Source organism: Amphibalanus amphitrite, unplaced genomic scaffold, assembly GCF_019059575.1.
Source record: "Amphibalanus amphitrite isolate SeventyFive unplaced genomic scaffold, NRLGWU_Aamphi_draft 001456F_arrow, whole genome shotgun sequence".
Classification (NCBI taxonomy): Eukaryota; Metazoa; Arthropoda; class Thecostraca; order Balanomorpha; family Balanidae; genus Amphibalanus; species Amphibalanus amphitrite.
Window position 1 is genome coordinate 46,441 of NW_024882949.1, and position 22,325 is coordinate 68,765.

Consider the following 22,325-nt stretch of genomic DNA (forward strand, 5'->3'; position numbering starts at 1 on the left):
TGGGAACCGGAAGGACGATCTGGTATCAGCAACAGGCAATTTAATATTTTTCAACTCAAGTCAGGCATCTTCCACAACCGCAGCATCCATCGACGACCCATTCTACCGAACCACCCCTATACCTCCCCAGACCCGCCGGAAGGCAGGATGCCCGACCCCTGCACACCAACCCCAGGACCGTGCCCTATCGCCCCCGCCTCCCGACCCGACCACAGGCGGCGGCCGCAGTGCGCCACAATGGCCCCCGTGCGCCACAAAAGCCGCCGTCGCCGGTGTCGAATCCGGCAGAGTCGGGTTGCATACGGGCGGCGGTCGGATTGATTGCGGCGGCACGAGTCAGCCGGCCCGCTGCTCTGAGTCGTCTGGCAGGGTGGAAGGGGGGGGGGGACAGGGAGCTGGCGCGATACCGCACGGCTAGGATTGATTGCAGAGCTGGGACGAGGTCGCGTTTAAAGGGACCCTCCCACCTTCAAAAAAGTTAATGAATTGGCATGAAAGTGATGTCGCTCGGTTCAGAAAGAGCAAAAACGAATATCTACCAAATTTCATCGAAAAATATTCACCGGTTTTCAAGATATTAGACTTTTACTTTTGTTTACCTTTTGTGATCTCCGCTGTTCCTAGCGACTTTGTTTGAAAGTGCGGCATTTGTTGCGCGCAAAGCAGCATATACCACCGCGTGCTACCAAACGTTTTAGTAAAAGATTTAAAATCGTTAGATCTCCGCTGACGTCACAAATTCTAAGGGGGCATACCAATGCATTAGCCCCTTAGAATCCGAAAACTGCAAGTTTGAAATTCGATATCTCCGAATTAAAGCATTTTTTCGATGTTGTGAGTGCCCAAACCGGTATTTTCAGGCCATGGCCACCAATTTGGCTATCTCAACTCAAATCTAATGTTAAGGTGGGAGGGTCCCTTTAAGCGCAGGGGAGTGGGCTGTTCGGCCATCAGCGAATGTTGTCGCTGATTTTCAAAGCTTCCATTATCCGAGGCCTTCATAACCTTCATTTCCTTAAAAATATGCTCCGATTAAAGTGCATTACCAAAGTTACGGATATTTCAGCCTTTCAATGTGTGAAGTATTTGGCGCGGCTTGATAAAATTCGCTGTTACGCACCCCACACTTATTATTTCTGTAGGTACGCACCCCAAAGATGTCCTGCGATATTCTAGAACCCAGAAATGGACACTGCTCTTTTCGACCATAATCAAACCCTTGGCATAACCCTTGGCTTAAGGAGCAGCGGTTCCAACCACAGTAGTGCTAAATTATCCTTTTGTGTCATCCCCACCAGCATATCCTGTGCCTTTCTGCTCGTTCACGGCGGCGCTTTATTTCCTAGCTGGCAGCCACTCGCGGCGCTATTCAAATTTCCTGCCGGCGCGCACGATTTCATCTATTTTCGCCGTTTTTCAAGAGCTCTCGTGTCGCTTACTCAGCTGCACTTTAAATTTAATATCGGCTATTCTGGGGCGATTGCGGCCTAAGCCGGCGCGGCGGCGGCGGATCTGCCGCGCGCGCTGGACAGGGCGCCGCGGCCGCCGCTCTCGACAATGCAAATACGGCGCTCTAATGCAGCCACCGGGCGGCCGCCATTGACGGACCGGCCGCCGCCGCCGCGGAGGGTCGTCATTCGATATGGCCCCGCGCGGCGGTCCGTCCGCAGAATGGAAATTGGCGGTGTGATTTTCACACGTCAGCCGCAGATCGGGCCAGTTGCGGCGAACGGGTGGCGATCGGCGCCGCGCGCGCTGGCCACCATTGGATGCGGCCCATCGCCGCGCGCCTGGAGCTGACGGTTCAAATTGGGACGCACCGTGGCCTTTCAGTGTGGAACGGAGGCACATAGTGTTGTGGATGGTGTCGATTTGCATCGCATCACACGGCTGTTACCGAGGGACAATATTTTATCGCACGCCCCATGACGAAGAATTGGTTCGCATTAAACCCAAAGCAGGCTTGTTACCATCAATGCCCCAAAATACCAAAGCATTATAATTTTTCTTTCAATAGATAATGTTAGAATGTTTGATAAGAGCCAATGGTAGGAATTCGGATTAAAAAGAAGTCATAACGTAGGTAATACCGTGTTAAGCGTTAAACAATCCTTAATGCCCGTTGTTATAGCCAAATTGAAATTTCTTTAGATTGTCTTTCCAAAACCGCTATTATCCTTTACTGGATCTCACGCAGTTATGTCTTAGAAGTTAATTGGTCTGAACTCTATTTTCACATGGTCGTTATGGCAGCAATTCAAGTGTAGACGGTCATACTCTCGGACAACTGCTAGGTGTAGGTAGGTATGTCATGCTTAAAAAATTCCCTCGGTAGCCTCTCGGACTTCGGAGCTATCGAGAACTTAAAAGCAGAAAGTCAAAACCGGTTTCATGAACCCAGTGTCATCAAAATTACGACAAAATAAGCGTGTGCTTAACCCGCGCCCTGGTGGGGTCTGTTTATAACGCGACCTGGTGGGGAGGGGGGGGGGCTATTTTTTGCCCCCCCCCCTCGTATCTCCGAAACTACTGGACGGATCGCAAAATTCAAACGGCGTTCGAAAGGCCTGTCAAATTTGTCGACGGAAACCAAATTTCATTGACCTCGGGGTCACCGATGACGTCACAGGTCAGGTCAAAGATGAAATGTTTCACCGTTCACGGGTCTTCTAGGGAATGCGCTATAACACCGAGGAAAACGCATTTTGTCGAGAATCAGCGGTAGGGCGTCAGTTGCCTAGTAGATATGTTGCTATTAGAGGTCACTGGCAATACCAGGTCAGGTCACAGGTCAGGTCACCAAGGGTCACAGGTCAGGTCACATGAGCCCAACTTTACTAAGGTTGTGTGATACATGTTTTATGGCCAATTTTTCATTTCCAACTCAAAGGTGTTGGTTATAAGACCATCAGGTACGGTTTAGGTCACTTTCAGGTCAAGGTCAGGTCAAGGTCAGGCCAAAAAAGGTCAAATTTTAAAGTTGATAGTTTTGCATAAAATGGGTATTGATTCGATGCAGCTCGTCACGGGGATTCTAATGGTGGTCTTTGTTTTGCGCTACGGGGTGTAGAATGGCTAAAATTGAGTTTGAAAATTTGACGTCATCAATTTTGAACAGTTTTTTCGCTATAACTTCGCCAAAAAAGAGCTATCAATCTCAAATTTGGTATGTGGATGGAAGGCGGTAAGGACTATCACATATATTCCGGTTTTTGCGAAATTCAATTTTTTTTGGATTTTTCAATTATTATATCCAAAAAATCTATTTTTTTGATTTTTGGGGGTCAAAATCCAAAAATTTCAAAAATCCGAGATAGCAGTTTTGTAGCCCTGTCCAATCTACAGCTTTTATGTCTCTATCATTTTTCTGTATTTGCAAAGCTATAGGCCTGACGCTCTTCCCGCGAAACCCTTTTTTGGGTCGAAAACGGCAGAACATGACGTCACTCTGACGTCATTTCCGGCCAACCTATCATAGCCTTTGGAAAAATTTTTGGTCACAATGTGTAAAATTGATGTCCGGGAAGGTACTGAAAGTTTGGTGACGATTGGCGCAGCGGTTCTGGAGATATATCGAAAAGTCTGGAGGGGGGCAAAAAATAGCCCCCCCCCCCACCAGGTCGCGGGTTAAATTATTTTCATTTAATGATAACTACGTGTGTAGGCAACAGTAAAGGCTCAGTCATAACTAACAAAGCCACGAACTCTTTCCGGTCTGATTTTTTTTCTCGAATTTCTTGCTAATCAAAACCTAATCATACCTGAACGACGCATTTAGCAAACTTTTACAGACAGACAGTGGAAAAAGAAAGCATTTAATGTGTGAGCAGTGAAGACTGGAGCACCCTTGCGCTGTCATAAGCACTTTGAAATGTATCAAAACATGCCGAATCGCTCAATTATTCTTCACTGAATCTATTCCTCGCTCAGCCAGGAATTAATATAAAAAACAATGACATTTTCAACACTGCACTGCTACATAAGAGATAACAGAACATCTGCCATCTTCTCTGTCGAATTTCCAGGAAGCACCCATAAAAGGCCATTTTATCCAAAAGTGTCCGCAAATGGCCGAGGCAGCCGCCCCTGTCCGAGCCGCCGCCGCCGCCGCCAGCCGTATACCCGGTCCGTTGTATTCACTCGGCAATTGTCTCCACCTGGCTCCGTTGTCTCCGTCGGTCCGCCTGTCAGAGACACACAGCCGCGTGGCGCCCCTCCCCGCGCCGCACTGTAGGCCGGCAGCCTGAAAAAGCGCTAGAAATTCCCCTAAACTGACTGTCCGCAATATGAACAAAATAGGTATCATTTAATCCCAAATTGATCGAAGAATACGATTCCGATGCTAGTTTTGCCCTAAGGTCAAAATTGAGGTCGTCAGTTGTCACCAAACACAAGACAATTTAGACTCTCTATAGGCCACCACATTTACCGATTTTAATGATGAACTTTAGTGGTAATTTATTAGTTGACCAATCGTCGTTTTTAACAAAATTTCCTGTCAGACTAGTTCAGGGCACTGTTGTTCACTGTGCTAACATCATTCTGACATATTGCATCGCTTTTCTGCAAGATAAGCTAGATGTTTGCAAGCAGCTGCAAGACGTAATTTAAAATCATATCCAATTTTTTAATTAGACTTTTATAAAAACGTTATTTCGAGCGGCTAAAAATGAACATTTCATACTAGCCTCTGATTACTCATCTTTTGTTCCATATTGGTGCTTTGCTGCTTTTCCCTGCTACTTTTCGAGATATGCGCCAGTAAACCACATGATGTAGGGGCAATTGTCACCTCGCCGCTCTACTGAAGGCCCGGCGCTCTTTAAAACGCTGGAAGTTGTGACAAACAAACGCTTATAATCCAAATGAAATATATGTCCCTGAGCTCAGAATTGATCAACGCACACAATGCTGTCAACATTTCTGGGCCAAACTCAAAAATTCAGTCATTATTAACCCCTAAACACAAGTCAGTGATAATCAACAACAACTTGCTCTTTAGTTAGACTTTTTGAGAAATGCTATTTCGAGCCGTTAAAAATGGTCATGCCATGCAAACCACCAATCATCTTTCTGTCATGCCCTACTCGCAATTTTTGCTAATGCCTGCTACTCTTCGAGGTCACGTGACCTCACCATTAAAAGTGAATGGGGAAATAAGGAAACTGTTGTTTTTGCGCATGGAATGATTTCAAACTATCTCAAGCACACGGAATCGTGATTTCGTGCACTCCTTGCAAGATCCGATGCTTTACTTTTGCATTTTTGACCTTCCGTGACGTCATTTATGACGTCACACCGGTCATAGGAGTTTCTCGTCAATAACTCATGATCAAATTGAGCCAGCGACTCGGGAAAGCCACCAATGGACTCGGGAAGACCTCCCGAATCGAATGATATGCGATACGACCTCCTTTGATTAAGTTCGTGGCCTGATAGGCTCTGAACTGACCTTGACTCGAGGTCAATACCTTAAGTTGACCTCACCCGAACAAAAAGTATACCATTCGACGCGCCTGAGCCAGGGGAACACGATGGTGCCAAAATCGCTGCTCTGCGGCCATTTTTTGCGAAATTATTTGCCAAAAACCAAACCCTACCTTGGGCTTTTTGACTTCACCTCAGAGGTTACCGGTTGACCTGGGACCTTAAAATCGGGTATCAATCGTTCCGCCTTGAAACGGCGCACACGCTTGTTTTTTCCGCGAGGCTCTAGCTCCATTAGGGGCGAAACGGCAAAAAGGGGTCGTACCAACCCTCCCCCCCTCGTCGGCCGGCCGAGGGGGTGGGTGGTCCGACAATAGGTCCGGCGAGGATTAAGCAGCCCCATTTCGTTTTTAGCATGTTTGCTTGTCACTGAATTCAACAACTCAATCACAAATAATTTCTAGCACTTTTCCGGACCCCCGGCCCAGTGTGCGCCGTGCTGCTCGCGACACGCGACACAATCGACAGTCGGAAACGATGATGAAGCGTCGTCGGCGATGGGGCGTGCGCCGCCGCTTCGCCCCGCCGCTGCCGGCGACAAATGGTGCGGGCAACGGTCATGGCCTCAGACACCGCTCGAATGTGGCGGGCATCGCGGAAAGGGAGCTGTGGCGAGATGACGGCATTTCGATGCCGCAAAGCTTCTCTCTCTCTCTCTCTCTCTCTCTCTCTCTCTCTCTCTCTCTCTCTCTCTCTCTCTCTCTCTCTCTCTCTCTCTCTCTCTCTCTCTCTCTCTCTCTCTCTCTCTCTCTCTCTCTCTCTCTCCCTCTCTCTCTCTCTCTCTCTCCCTCTCTCTTCTCATTAGCGGCCAGTTTTAATAAGGCGAATTGCCGGGTAAACTGTCTGCTCCGCCGCACACTGGTCGGAAACGCTCCAGCGAGAGGCCAGCGGCCTTTCCGCAAAAGTTTTTTGCTTGTTATTCCACAACTAGTGAAGCAAACTTCATAAAACTTTGCATACCTTCTCTGTCATATGTAAGCTATCATTTGGATGTCAAGCACTAAATATATGACGTGAATCTGTTAAGTTATGACGTCATAATTGAGTACAATACAGGATCTAGCACCACTTTAAGTCAACAAGGGAAATTGGGAGCTGCTATTCGGGCACCGGGAAAGGTTTCATGCACTCCTTGCAAGGTCCAGTGCTTGACTTTAGCATTGTTGACTTTGTGTGACGTTATTTATGACGTCACTAAGGCCATATAAGTTTTTCGTCAATAACTCCTGATCAGATGGAGCTAGAGAGTCGGGAAAGCCACCATTGGACTCAGGAAGACCTGCCGAATCGAATGATATGCAATATGACCTCCTTCAACCATTTTCGTGACCTGAGGGGCTCCGACCTGACCTTGACCCGAGGTTAACGCCTTAAGTTGACTTCACCCGAACACCAAGTATAGCATTCAACGCGCCTGAGCTAGACAAACACGATGATGCCAAAATCGCGGCAGTGCGACCATTTTTGGCAAAGTAATTAACCTAAAACCGAGCCCGTGCCTTGTGGCACTTACCTGACCTAAGAGGTCACTGGCTGACCTAAGACCTTAAAATCGGGTAGTACCTAATTTTTGCGTCTTATAACGGCACACAAGCTTGTTTTTTCCGCGAGGCTCTAGCTCAATTTGAGGCGAAACGGCGAGGGAGTTGTACCAACCCTCCCCGGTCAATATAGAAAACCAATCGGTCCGGTCAGGGTTAAATACCGGAATTGTGATCTAATATAAAAAGACGGCCCAAGGTAACCCGACGTCAGTGACAGGTGTCCTATATTTGCAGCGTCTTATATTCACGAAGGTTTCAATTTCCACTTTCTTCAGCCGAGTGATGGTTGTCAATAGCAAGGCTCTCTAAATGCAAGCCGTAATCGCCACGCAATATGTGGAAGGCTTTTTATGTCAATACATACATAAATGCATACATAAAACGCGCTTTTCACAAAATTCATAAACTCAAGCGCATCTGTTTTTAATGACCAGTTAACTACGCATGGATGCGTGCAGGCCACACAGGTCAGCGTAAGCCGGGCGCGGCGGCCGAGCCGAAACTGGGGCGGGGCGGGCGGTAGTTGGGTAGGAAGAGCGGCTCCTGCAAATTTTGCGCAAATATGCGCAGTTAGCTTTTATGTTGCCCTGGTGTAAATTTAAATCCTACTTCATCTCACAAAAAATCAGAGTGGAACTAGATGGGACTACCTGTTGTTTCCTTACCTAAACTTTGCAGTTATATTCCAGAATCACTGTAGGAGAGCCTTCATAAAAAAGCTATAGTACATCTTAGTTAAGGATTTAGTATGCCAAAAATTTTGCACTGACCAGTCGGCAACTTCATAACGAACATTTTGACGCATAATATGTGGGATTTCAATTTGGTGTCTATCAGCAATAACACTCTGAATATCCGGCTAAAGAAACCTCTTGCTCCGCGTCAGTTTCCGAGTTCTGGGATACCCCATCTTCGGGGGCGGATTGCAGTTATTTTTGATCACCCGGATTAGTTTTTTTGGCCTAAGTATAATAATTTGATCAATTTCAAATCGATCTATATAAAAAATAATCCAAAACTCCGGAATCGCCCGTGGCCTCTCGTGAGGGCGTTTCCGACCAGTGTGCGCCGGTGGGTTTAACGAGACGGCGGCGCAAGGGGCGAGGCACGTGACCCAAGCCGGCTCCGCTGCATGCCCCCGGGCTATGGGCACGTGACCCGACGGGGGAGCCCCGGCGCCACGCTCGCAGCCAATGATTGAATCAACTTATTAGAGAGGCGGCCACGAGCTGAGGGGCGCGGCGTTTTCAGTCGGGCACGATTTGATGATTCGGTTAGCGCACGCTCGTGCCTCAGTTGGTAATGATGGCGAGCTGTTTGCTGCGAAATAACCCGACGTGGCCTGCGATTAATTGCAATTTCATGATGTTTGAACTTCTTTGTGTGTTCTTTAATAATGTTTAGATGTGCGTCAGATTTGAAAGCAAGGGGATATCATTATTAGTATAGTTTTGATGGGAATGAACCGGTTATGAGCGCATCGAGCCTTTTAGCAAACACGAATTATTGCTATGATAGCATTGGATGCGGTGTAACTATAGCCTAGTACATTACAAGTGTCCTCGGAATGTTACCGGCTGGGAATACGAAGGGATACGAGCAAAACAAATTAAGTTGTCTTACCCCATGCTGTGAAATACGCACGGGCGTGTAACGAAACGTCCGCGCACACGGACGTATAAATAAACGTATAAATGGTTATTTATACGCCCAAGGAAATACGTCAGAACAAGTACATTTTGAGGACGATATATTATGAGTTGCACGTAACCATTTTCCTATGAGCACGGCAGTAATTTTTGGTAAGGGAAGGAGAAACTGCGACAAACGTCTTCATTCAAAATCAGTAAAATATCAAGATTATTGTATTGCTGTAATGCCCCCCCCCCCCCCCCCTAGTAACCGTTGGAAAGTATGCCCGGTGCTGGCTCTCCAGCCGCCGCGGGGTACAGGCGGGGTCGGGCGGGCGCCGTCTGCAGGGTCCCCGGCCTCCCCGACGCCTGCCCAGCTGCAGCGTGCTCGACGGACGGGCAGGGGGCCTCTCGAGGACGGCACAGCCGCCGGGGGTCTGGGAGACGGCCCTCTGAAGGGTCCTCAGCGTCTCGGCGGCCATTGAGCGGCCTCACCGTCGGCTGCACACTGGAGGGCCGGCTGGCGGCGGCTGCCGGCCGGCCGACCCGTGACCCGGGCGTCCGCGGACAGCCAGCTGGCAGCCCGCTCAAACGGACGCCGATCTCTGGGGGTAATGGCTGGTCGGGGACAGAGAATGGCAGATGGAGTGGAGCGCTGACAGGCCACTGTTGGACGGTGGACATGCAGTTAAATTGGAGCAAACGGATATCCAATGGTGCTAACTGCTAGAGGACCGGTATTATTCACAATTGAGCGTCAGACATCATAAAATATAATACAAGCAAAAGGATGTCATAAGAGGATAAAAATGTCACATCCACAGCATCGTCGTTTACCATTGAAGCAGCATACGAGGTAACTCAAAACTTATCTTATTCAGCGAGAGCCGAGACGGTATGCTCAAATTAACTACATGAAGTCGGCAGCCGAGCCGGGCCCGGGGCGGCCGACGGACGACCGACCCTTGGTGCGGAGTCTGAGCCAGAGACCCGGCCCGGCGCCTAGGGCGCGTCATCCCGCCCCAGGCACCGTGTTTGCCAGACCACTCGACGCTCAAGCACCGCCGTTGCCTTGACAACGTGACTCTTGTGCTCAAGCCGGACGGTCGTCATGACAACCAAGGCCCCCAGGGCTAAAGCAGCACTAATGAGGAGTCGGCCGGGTCGAGCTTCAAGCTAACACGACTTCACAGCGGAAGATATACGTTAATGAGGAAAAGTTGGACCTTTGTATTTTTGTCTTAAGCCGTCAGCTACGAGTGGATTACTATTTGCTTGGGTAGCTTAGCTGGACCAATAAAAGTTCACATGCTTGCACAATTTTGTTATGATCATAATTATGAGTAGTTAATACCTAGGTATGTGCAGCGTTGTCCCTCAGTTACCAAAAAATACACCGCCTTTTAGCCCAAAGTTAAGGAATGTAGAAGAGTTGGCAACTTATTCATTCTTGGAGGTATTCACTTTAAAGCAGGCCAATTTTCTACAAATCCGCACACATACGGGCTTCTCCTTCCTATTATTATTTTTTTTACGCAATCGAACGTTCAAATGAACGTTGGCAAATGATTTTCTCCGACCGTAACCGACGGAACATTAAAGTCCCTGGTGAAAACCGCCTTCGCTCCTCCATGCATCATAAAGAAGACAGTTCTAACTGGATTATCACCCTCGCCGGCCCTCACCCCAAATCTAACCCTCACTGACCCCCACTGGTGACCGAAACCCTCCCTCCCTCAACCAAACGCTCTCCATTGAGCCGGTCACAAAATCCACCATCACTCACGAAAATATCGCTCGACGGCGACAAGTGGGCGGTATACGGGCCACCCTCTCGATCGGCGCGCTCCGGATGCCATCAATTATCAGTTCAGTCCGCTCTGGCTCTGTTAATCCGGCGCCGAGAGTTCACCTGACGCCGCTGAACAAACAGGCGCGCGCCCGCCGAGCGGCGCGCGACCGGCCCGCTCACGCAGCCTCTTTCAGCGCACGCACAATCGGCGCACGGGGCGCTTCCGGCGCGGCGATGCGCCACATTCCGCGCGGCCGTGACAGACGCGGCGCGGAGAGACAACGGCGGCGCGTCGACAGGGCACTCGCGGCGCACTCGGCCGCTCTCGAGGACACATGCCGTGGATTCCGCGGCGGTGCTGGCCGCGCTGTGTCTTTGTTGGGATCTGAGACTGTTGAGTGTTGCAGCGCGGCGCCCCAGGGCCTGCCGGTGACAGTTCGTGTTTGGATAGCTGCTGTTTGGTGGCCGCCCCCAGCGGCTGATTGGGAGCGGGCTGAAAGGACCGGACGGCGGACACCATAGGCCGCGGTGACACGGGATGAGGCGGCGCCGCTCGATCGACCCGCAAAGAACGGGGACGGTTCTAACCCGAGCAACAGTAATACATTCCAAACGGCGCTCGGATTCCGCGGATCTATTCAGTGTGTTTTTGATTGGCTTTGTATGACAGCATACCTAAGATGGGTTGAATGCGTACTGCTTATTAGGAATAGCACCCATAGTATACGCCACATAAATAGGCTTGCATTTTCACGTCTGCCGTTTTCGATACTGGTGAATAATCTTTAGGACAGTCAAGCATACCTACTTTATAAACGAAGGAAGGGATAGAGAATAAGCAATAAACTCAAAACAGCTAGATGTTGTTTAATCACTTTTTACCTAGGTATATTCTTTGATTAGCTTTTACTTCGTAGTCAAAATGGAATTATTCATTTTTGTAGCTAGAAATTATAATTCCCACAGTTTAGCATGCCTCGGTTAGATTAATAACTGCCTCTTTGTAACGTCCTAAAGCTCTCACGGCAATGTAGATTGCCGTCTATTTCTTGTGTTTACAAGGAAAGCTTCATCATAAATGTCCAATGAACCAAGCAATACCTAATGGAGTTTGCTTGCCTTGATCTTATTGCGTAAGCCACTTAAAGTCTGTTAGACCATTGCAGGGCCGTTTCATAAGGGATAAGGTGGTTATAGGTACTGTCTATACCATGAGCTGAGTCACCAACAAACTGATGACCCGAACAGCAGAGACTCAGCCGAGCCCGCCGTTGGGACGAGAGTGACCCAGTGGAACAGGCCAGTAAGGCAACACAGCATCTCAAACCGGCACTACGGTGGGGTATCCTATTGAAACTGGCTGCCTGGATGAGGTGAATAACAGCAGGGATCAGTCAAGAGTGATCAAGGACGGGAATGACTTGGTCCTGGCGATAAAGGACAACTATAATGGAACAGTCCAAGTCTTAGCACATAAGCTTACGGTCACAATGACACACGCTATCAAATGAGCTGCAAGGGGAACCTACCCAGAAGCACCTGCTATCGGACACGTTTCCAAAATCTGAACAGAGAGCATTCTGGGGCCGGGACTTTTTGTGTCAAAAGTTTTACTGTTGATTTTTTAGCAGCAAAACAATCTATAGGCGGCAGTCCAGGTCCCTAAAACTACCGTTTGACAAGCTCCCAGCCGTGAACACCGAGTAGGCGACCTGCGGCGGGAGCTCAGCGTCACCTGGAGTCCATCAGTGAGCTCAGCAGCGACCTCTGTGGCGGGACCCGCCGGAGGAGCCTCCGTGTAGCTGGTACCTACCGCTCAGATGTCTGTGGCGCCCTCTGAGGTACAGCCAGTAGTGGCGCCCTCTGAGGTACCATATCATCATATCAATAATATGGTGCAGCTGATAGCAGTTCGTGCAGAAGTCGGCAGCTGGAGTGTACGACTACGCCAAAACGGTGATTTAATGATGCGAGTTTTAGATTGAGAGCAGGTAACAATCTAGCTTGAACCGACTAGCCAATTTGAGTCGCCATGAAATGGAAAGCGAATCGGCCACTGAGTTGTGATGACCTAGGGCGACCCGTGTTCAAGAAGTCAGGGAGCAGGCCCACCTGCAACGCCCGCGGGCTACACCTGAGCCATTCAAAACATACAGTGGGTGGCCCTGCCGGTGACGACTGCCTCAGACCGCTACGACCCGCCCCAGCCGTCACGCCCGTCCATTACCAGGCCGCAGTTCGGGCGTGGCGACGCGTGCCATTTCACGAACTTCACCGCCTCACACCGATCAAACCCGTGCCTTCCGGTACGGATCCGTTAGCTACCCCGTGACCTCTGCTGATGCCCCGAGCGGGACTCGGGTCACCGGGTCAAGGTCACGTGATAGGGGTGAGGGAGAGGCCGGTGCATGGACGCAGAAGAAGAGAAAGAAGAGCGCAGGCTAGGCGGCTTACGGCAGTTTACTAGGTGGACTCAATCCTTGCTATCTCAGCAGCAGAAACAGATCACGACGTGACTGACGTGACCCCCGTGAGAGCCGAGACGGGTTAAAGCCGACTCGGTCACGTGACCGGTGTCGTGCTGTGTCGTGCTGTGTCATCACCTTGTGCCAACTGGTGGCTGTCGGACGAAGCGCGGCGTTAAAAATTCATAACATGTCGTGGTCGGCAGGCACCGTAGTGGAACGAATGGGAAGACGGAGCACAACCCAGCACGTCTGGAGGAAGGAAGCCAATGAGATTCGCAGCCGACTTGAAATGCAGTGAATTATTCCAACAAAACCATGTATTGGCATTGAATGAAGAAGCTGGAAACAGCCGACCACCCAACACAGTTCCCAGAATCCTCACACTAAAAACCGTGTTTGATTAGTGCTCCCGTGACCTCCCACGCGGAACTGATCGTCCCTTCCCACGCCGGCCGGTGGTGGTCTCTCGACCTCAATGGTGAGCTGTATGTGCCTACTGGCCCAGTGGTCTGTCCAAACAGACGGGCCGGCGGTGACGGCCGCCCGGGTCAGGGCGGCGGTAAAACAGCAGACGGCTCAGACGGCACCGTTCACACCGCTGCGGCCGATCTAATACAGCGGTCACTGGTGCATGGTGGTGACCAGGGCCTCGTTTCATAAAGCGAGTCCGTAACTTGCGCCGGTTTTTGGGCTTGTATTGCAAGCGCATGTGAAGCGATAAAATATAAATTTATTTCTCCTTCTCTCTTCTGTTCTTGGTTGCAAGATAAATAAATTCAACGATTCAAACTATCGCCATCGCTTCACATGCACATGCAATACAAGACCAAAAACTGGCGTAACTTATGGACTCGCTTTATGAAACGAGGCCCAGAAGGTAGGAATGTGGTTTATTTATATTTGTAACGGTATACACTATACATGGAACATTAGTCGGGAGCGACATTTATATAGACCATATAACTAGTCAAATAAGAATTGATACAGCTGGCCACAAATAGGAACAAACGTGCGGAGAGCGTAGCAAGTTCAGAGAAAGTCATTTGCTGTCTGAAAACAAACGGAGATAGAAATGTGATTGAAGAAATAACATTAACCTCAACAAAATCTATTTGCTTTAAAAATCGGTGAGAGTGGCATCGCACGCTGAATCGTCATCAATTATAAAACGGCCTTGAAATCAAACAAAGGCTTCAAAGAAGGTGAAAACTACTTGCGTGACCGCTGTTACTAGAGGACAGAAAATTATCACGATTCAGCCAAACAGGATGCCATAAATCACATGCAGAGAAGTAAAATTAATTTAGCTTTTATCACAATCATGGTGTAAAATTGTTCTTTTTTTGTGGTATTTAATTAACACGCGCAGTGGAAGGGGGGGGGGGCGGATTTCGCCCACCCCTCCTGTTTTTCGCCAATAACTCGCGCCGCAAACATAATATTAATGTGTAATTTCGGCTACCTGTCCAGAATTGAATTGCGGATCTTCTCGTGCAAGAAATAAGAAAATCGGTTCACAACTTTTCTAGTAATAGCGGTGTAAAGTAAAAAATCCTGCCGGCGCTAGCCGTTACGCGCCGCCTGAATTGTAGACTGTGCCGGGGCGGGACAGTTCCGTCTTTACATCGCGCTCCTTACCGCTGATTTGATTAGATTCGCGTCAAATTCGGTGAGAAGACTGAGAAATGTACAGGCAAAAATATTGTCAAAGAATTTTGAAAATCGGCCGGTAACAACTTGAGTTATGAGTGTGTAAATGTTACAGGGAGTATGCGATTTCAGTTAGTTTGCAACGACCCTAGGGTGGTTGTACTCCTCCCTGAACGATCAGTTTGTTTGCAACGACCCTAGGGACGTTACAAAATAACTGCTCGTTCCGGGACGTTGAAACGAAACTAGGGTCGTTGCAACCTCCCTAGTTAGTATGCAACGAACCTAGGGTTGTTACAAAATAACTAGGGAGTTTAAGAATTCATCGAGTAACGTTTCACAGGAGGGCCGTCAACAATCTTGTGCAATGAAAATCTTGTTCAATCTAGTTCAGTTTAAAAGAAAAGGAGAACAAAATTTGAACATTCAGCTCAGTAGTATATGTGGTGCTCGGAACAAAGCACGTAACTGTGATAATTTTGGCTGCATTAGGTATATCGGCAGCATATGTTTACATGTAGAAAATATAGTTACTGGGGTAGGTGTGATGGATATCCGTCGCTATCCCTGTGTGGGTTATCCCTCACCTCACACTTTTAGTGGTGCGGGTCGGATAAAACCCCCCGTTAGTTTTTTGCGATTATCTCGCGCTAAAAGCGGCCAATCGCGACGAAACTTTGAGTGTCCTCGAACTTATCTATACGTATACTGGTTACACATTCCCTATACAGTTCATGATCCTGAAACCAATGACCTTTGACCTTTGATCTGATTTCTGAGACCATGGCAGACCGAAATGATTTGCCGTTTATGTGAGCGCACATAAAATTGCGTTTCTAGACTTCTATTGTGATTACATATAAACGAGTCAACATGTGAACTGATGGTTGTCCCATGCATCATGATGGGTTTCAAGTTGACTACTCAGTTGTCGGCCAGGTCAAGGTCACTGACGTTTGGTAACTTCGGGTGACTGTTTCAAATTTTACGATTTCAATGTTTTTTTTTAGCTTATTTCGAATCCAGCATTCGTTGAGACATTTGAGAAGTATGTATAGTTGTGGTGAAAATGCAACTTGCTACGAAGCTGTCGCTGGTGGTTAAGTAAGTCAATTGAGAAAAATGAAAACTGCTATTCTGGCGCCGGGAACGATCTCAAACTATATCAAGCACACAGATCGTGATTTCATGCACTCCTTGCAAGGTTAGATGCTTCAATTTTGCATTGTTGACGTTGCGTGACGTCATTTATGACGTCACTAGGGTCATACGAGCTTTTCCTCAATAACTGGTTTTCTACATCTGCTCAAACTGCTATCAAACTGCTAGCGAGTCGGTCAAACCCTTTATGGGCTGAGGGAGACCTACCGAATCGAATGCTATGCAACATGACCTCCTTTGACCAATTTCGCAACCTATAGGGGTCTCTGACCTGACCTTGACCCGAGGTCAACACCTCAAGTTGACCTCACCCGAACAAAAAGTATACCATTCGACGCGCCTGAGCAAGGCGAGCACGTTAATGCTAAAATCGTGGTCTGCGACTGTTTTTTTAAAAGAAGCTATTAATCACCCCAACCCGTGTCCTGCGTCACTTGACCTGACCTCAGAGGTCACCGGTTGACCTGAGACCTTAAAGTCGGTATTAGTTGCTGTGTCTCCTAACGGCACACACGCTCGTTTTTTTTCCGCGACGCTCTAACTCCACCAGGGGCGAAAAACGACGAGGGGGTCGTACCAACCCTCCCCCGGCCGGCGCATATGTAGAAAACCAACAGGTCCTGCGGGGTTAACTCTCGCCCTTATTGGTGTTTTGCTAGCCGCAAACGCACAGGGCGGGGCTAGGTTATTGGTTGACCTTCCAGGACAGGTCAGTGACTCAAAAGTCAGAAAATCGGGACCTGTTAAAACTTTGGAGAGTTAGGTTGTTACGAGGTTTTTCGGGTCGCTGATCACGCATTTCATGTTAGCTTTGATCACCGATGATGTCTTTATGTTTTTAGGCCAGGCCGGGTCAGGTCAGGTCAGGTCAACCATGGTAGGCGTCTTGCTAGCTGTCCATAGTAGGTGTCAACCACCACTGACAGCTTCGTGACATGGTACGAAGGCGCCAAAATTACTTCGTAAATGTTCAGCTGGGCGCTAAATTCGAAATCAGCTAAAAAAACTAGCCTAATAATATATGAACCCAGAAGAAGTGAACTAAGGTCATCAAAGGTCAATGACCTTGACCTGACCTTCACGTGACCTTGACACCCACCATCATGCATGGGACCACCATCATTTCACATGTTTGAACGTTTTGAACGAACGTTTACAATCACAAAAAGACTGGAAACGAGCTGATTATAGCCGTTTTTACGAAGGGCTTCTAATGCCCACCTAATTTGAACAAATCTGCACCAAATGTGTACCTAATCTGCACAAAATGTATGATGGCCGTCGTGAAATACTCCTTAGCTGCATGTTCAAATTTTGTTCTCCTTTTCTTTTTAAATGAACTAGATTGAACAAGATTTTCATTGGACAAAATTGTTGACGGCCCTCCTGTGAAACGAGACTCGATGAATTCTTAAACTCCCTAGTTATTTTGTAACAACCCTAGGTTCGTTGCATACTAACTAACTAGGGAGGTTGCAACGACCCTAGTTTCGTTACAACGTCCCGGAACGAGCAGTTATTTTGTAACGTCCCTAGGGTCGTTGCAAACAAACTGATCGTTCAGGGAGGTTACAACCACCCTAGGGTCGTTGCAAACTAACTGAAATCGCATACTCCCTGTAACATAAACACAAAATTGTGATTGCCGCGTTTCCCGCGTCGGCCGATCCCGCTTCAGCCGGAGACCGACCGACCTTTAGCAGGCTTCTAACTGCCCATATTTATCGTTCAATTATCTAGAAATTCATCATACATACTCAAACATGTTTGTTCTTTCGCATAGTGAAAGAAAAAAGAAAATCGGCCGGTAACTTTTTGAGTTATCGCCGTGTAAACGCAAAAAAGTCACTCATATGGCAAATTTGACCACATTTGACCTCATTTGACCTTGAAGATATTGACCTAGGGTCATGAAATTCACACACAACAGAGTTCCCATGGCCCCCACCTACCCTCCAAATTTCGTCTTTCTAGCTCCAGTGGGAGCTGAGATCTTAGGGGGGGGCGACATCCGCCCCCCCCCTTCCACTGGGCGTAGTACTCGCAACCCTTCCACTGCGCGTGTTTTAAGCTGATGACTATCACAGTTTCGTAATTTGGAGGCTTCCTTAATGTTCGTAGCATTTAATTAGGTACTCCTTGAAAGCATCGATCAAAACGATTGCTAGCATGGAGCAGGAGCCATGAAAATTACTGCTGGGATCTCGTGCCAACGGACAATAACAGCGTAGCCGGCAGCAGCATCCAGGTGGCCCTGAATCCCAGGTGCAAACTCACATAATATACGGCATAATAAAGGGTTGCTAATTGCTGTCTCCTAACACATACAAGTGATATCTTCCTCACATCCTTTTACCTACGGTCTCTTCAGTTTGACTTCACCATCCAGGGCATGCCAGCTAACTTCCAATCGGGATCTAATCTAGTCGTGCTACCGTCAAATTCCTCAAAATCTAGTCCAATGAGCATTATTTCTAGCTCTAAAAATTAATCAGTAACCTACCACACATTCACCGCATCACACTTCAATTATGTTGTCTGAAAATACCACTGTAAACACGGAGAGACTTTCCAGGGAAACTCTCATCGAGCGACCCAAAGTCGTGCCGTCACGGCCGAGCGGCCATCAGCTACTTCACTCCGAGCGTGGCCTTTTTCTCAGCCCCACCCCGCCTGCCGGTCCAATCGAGGGGAAAGTGGACGGCAGATCGGCGGCACTGGACACGTGAATACGCTGCCGAGCTGTGTCTGCGGTGATCAGACGTCCAACCGATACGGTCATCGGACGGACGGTGACAGCGTGAGAGGATCGGAGGAGGGAGGAGGCGCAGAAGGGAGGAGATACACCGCTGACAGCCTGAGAGCCCTCTGGAGGGAGGAGGCGCGGCGTCCGGTGGAGTTACTAGTTGTGTGGGATATGGTCATATGGTGCACTGCAGTCTCCATATGTCTCCCCTCCGGCACCTTGGAGATGCCAATTATTGCCGAGCCGATTGGCGTAGGCGCACTTCTGAGCCTTCAACTGGGTATTTGAATAGAATACCGGTCAGTCTAAATGAAGTATACGACGATTTTAATGAAATTAAAAAATTGGATTCATCACGGCCTCTTAACTTTTGAAAGGTAGCTGGGAAGCCTCTATAAGCGACAAGCTTATTCAAGTGAATGACGTTTCTCTCGTCTATCTGTTCTCTCCGCTGCAGGACACTCCTAGGATGTCATGGGACACGGCCGATGACCTCTAATTAACAGTCAACTGCTAGGGAAAGAGAACCAGTTCTTGGTAGATGAGCATGAATGAACGGGAACACCGCTCAGTTTCTCTGCTTCTAGTTTCCAAGGGCTATAAACGACACTCAAAGATAAAATGTAGCCCGGGTTTATTATATGTCGGTTAGAAACACTGAACTGCTGATAATAAAAATGATATAAAATGATAATAACTTGATAATAAAACTTGATTATAAAACGAGTAGCATTTATTCATCTGGCACATATTACTAGCTACGTATGGGATGTCTGGCTGCCAGGAGCCAACGGTACGCTGACCGGGTGGCAACGCGCTCATATCAACAGCATGAGAGCGCACGCGCCCATCGAGACAGCACGCACGCACTCACGCACGCATTTAGGTCCACATCCCGTGGTGTCGGGTACCGTTTACCAGACTCGCGTCTGGCCCGTCTTAACTCTAAACTGCGGCGTGTGCAGTCACTCCGTCAGTGAAAACGGTGCTTCCCGACACGTAACACACGAGGCACATCGAAAACGATTCGGTTTCACGAGCTCCGCACATCATGGGGTTCGGGCGGCGCGGTGATATGGCATGCCTACTCCGGCGCGACATACGAGCAATGAAAGCACGGCACTATCATTCATTACTGTGCGGTTGGTCACACTTCCCGGAAAGGTTCAATTAAAAGAATCACGATTCAATTTCCTCATTTCTATTTATTTGTCGTGAGTTCTATTCGTGAGAGTTTATTTGTTCTATGTATGTATTGCCCTATCAGGATTTTAAAACATTTGTAGCATTTAATCATCAGATGGTACAACGACAATATTTGCATAGTTCACACCAGTATAGCGCCTTTTGGGGCGATTAACGGAGCGAGCGAGAGGGTGAGCCTCGCACGTGCGAAATTTCGAGGGGGTACCTCCAACTGACTTGTGCACGGCACCCTACTAACCGGTCTCTAGCGATGTGCCAAATTTGAGCACAATCGGCCCAGCCGTTCTCGAGATCTGGAAGCGGCACCCTGCACGTGCGCACGTGCAGAATGGGTCCCAACTGACTTGTGCACGGCACCCTACTAACTGGTCCCTAACCGTGTACCAAATTTGAGCGCCATCGGCCCAGCCGTTCTCGAGATCTGGAAACGACCCCTGCACGTGCGCACGTGCAGCAGCACCCCAAATCTGGCACATGGATATGCAGTGCTTAGTGGGTGCCTACCTACATGCCAACTTTCAGCGCAATCGGCCAAGTAGTTACCGAGATATTGCAACAATTACAAAACTGACACCTCTTCGTTTTGCGCGTGGCACGTGCATAAGGGGTCACCCACATGCATCGGCAATAGTCCAATACTTGGTAGAAGGAATGAAGCTACCCTACAGAAATTACCCCGTGTAAATCGGTCAAGTGGTTGCTGAGATATAAGCCTCGCAAAAGCGTCCGCACGGCCGGCCGGCCGGCCGGCCGGCCGGCCGCTCATACTCAGAAATTTCCGTTAATCTAAGGAAAGACTACGCTCGCTTCGCTCGCTCCGTAATAATGACTTTCGATTTCAAAATCATCTTTTGTATCGCGTTCTAAACATAAGTGCGTCAGTCTTTCGCACAAATATGGGGAGAAAAACTCTAACATACGCCATTCTCCGCCGGAATCCTGACAAACAATCAGCTGTCACGGGATGATGCCGACTAGAGTTGCAAAATTTCCCCCAAAGGCTGCTACCGGCACCGCCCCGCCCCACAAAAATTTTCTGGGATACCGGCATGCTACCACGACCCAAGCAAAAACACCACCAAATTACCGGCATACTAAAAAAACCTGCAATGTTGATTCTAGCTTACCCCTACAAGAGATGCCACTTTAATGACCACAGTAGATTCTTGACAATCCTAATTATAACGAAACCTGTGAATCGCTGAGGTTCATGTGTTATCCCTACCCTTAGCTGTTAGCAATGTAACTTCTACCAGAAAATGTATTTTGCAGTGGCTAATATTGCTGTTATTATAATTTGATAGCTTCTTAGTGCCCAAAGTTTAAACCATATGCTGATATTTTCTATTTTTGAGCAAAATCAAAAATACCGGCATGCTACCGGCAAGACATGCCAGATACCACGAAAAAACCTGCGGTAGTGAAAATTTACCGGCATGCCGGTAGTGCGGTAGGGAAACTTTGCAACTCTAATGCCGACGGTTTCCGTAGGTAGCAGCGCGGTGATAGTGCGAATAAAGCACAGAGCGTAACCGTGACAAAACGGAAAGTGACACCCGGCGCTTCGGTTGCTTGCCGTTCAGCGATAGTGAAACTTTGGGTGTCGTTTGTGGGATGAGGTGTCGACTGGCAAAATCAAAGAGCTGAGTCGTGAAAAGGTTCACGTGTGTTGTCATGCATTATCTAAAATATTCCGCATGTGAGTGCAGCTGGTGTTATTAGTGCCGAAGTAATTTTTTTTTCAACATACTCCTCGCCGCAGTAATCTTTGAAGAGATCCTCAATTTCATTTGTAGCGTTGAATGGTTAAAGGCCGCCCCACACTGGACCTCGCATGCGGGTTGCGAGTTTTTGGGTTTTGCGGTTTCTTCAAAATCACATAATACAATCTAGACTTAGTGACCCATACTACCATCTAACAAGCGAGTCTGCATGTTTTTAGCTTGCGAGCGACCTTGCATCGCATTCCAAAAGTTGATTTTGAGTCAACTTTCGATTTTCCTCGCTGCGGGGTCTGCGAGTACTGCGAGGTTTGCGGGTTTTTCGTTGGAGTCGAATTTTGATTTGTTGCGCTGGTATTGCGACTATAAGTAAGTTTATGAAGGCGTACCGGCTTCACTGCATTCATGAAGTTACCATATGGGAACGGTCTTATCCCTTTATGAATTAGTATCATGCCCGCAAACTCAAAACCCGCAAACTCGCAACCCGCATGCGAGTTTCAGTGTGGGGCGGCCTTAAACCGGTTAGACATGACAATTGTGATGTTCTCACCAACAAACCTCATTATACTTCATTGCATTTCTCAATTTCATCTCTCTCATACTCTTTTAAAAGTTCTTGTAGCCGGATGTGTTCCTCTCAATACACGGACCACAATATACCGCGCCACCTGGGTAAATATCCTTATCAAGATGGATCGGCGATAATAAACCTTACTACATCAGATACGAGACCACAGAACAGGGAAAGTATCGCATCGTTTGTAAAATCATTTAGGAAGTCACTTTCGCTGGTCAAACACCTCCATGGAACACCCCAGAGCCCTGGAACGATCCGGCGGAAGACGCTGATGGCATAATTGCTACAATTTGCGCCTTCAGACGCCAAGGTGGCTTCCTGCCGAAAGCTGCCGTAATT

The 22,325-nt window shown here is 48.2% G+C and overlaps 1 protein-coding gene across 1 annotated transcript in view; it reads right to left on the reverse strand.

Annotated features, from left to right (window-relative positions):
• Window positions 1–22,325, reverse strand: part of LOC122373184 (HAUS augmin-like complex subunit 3) — a 42,738-nt gene that overhangs the window by 678 nt on the left and 19,735 nt on the right. The window lies entirely within an intron of this gene.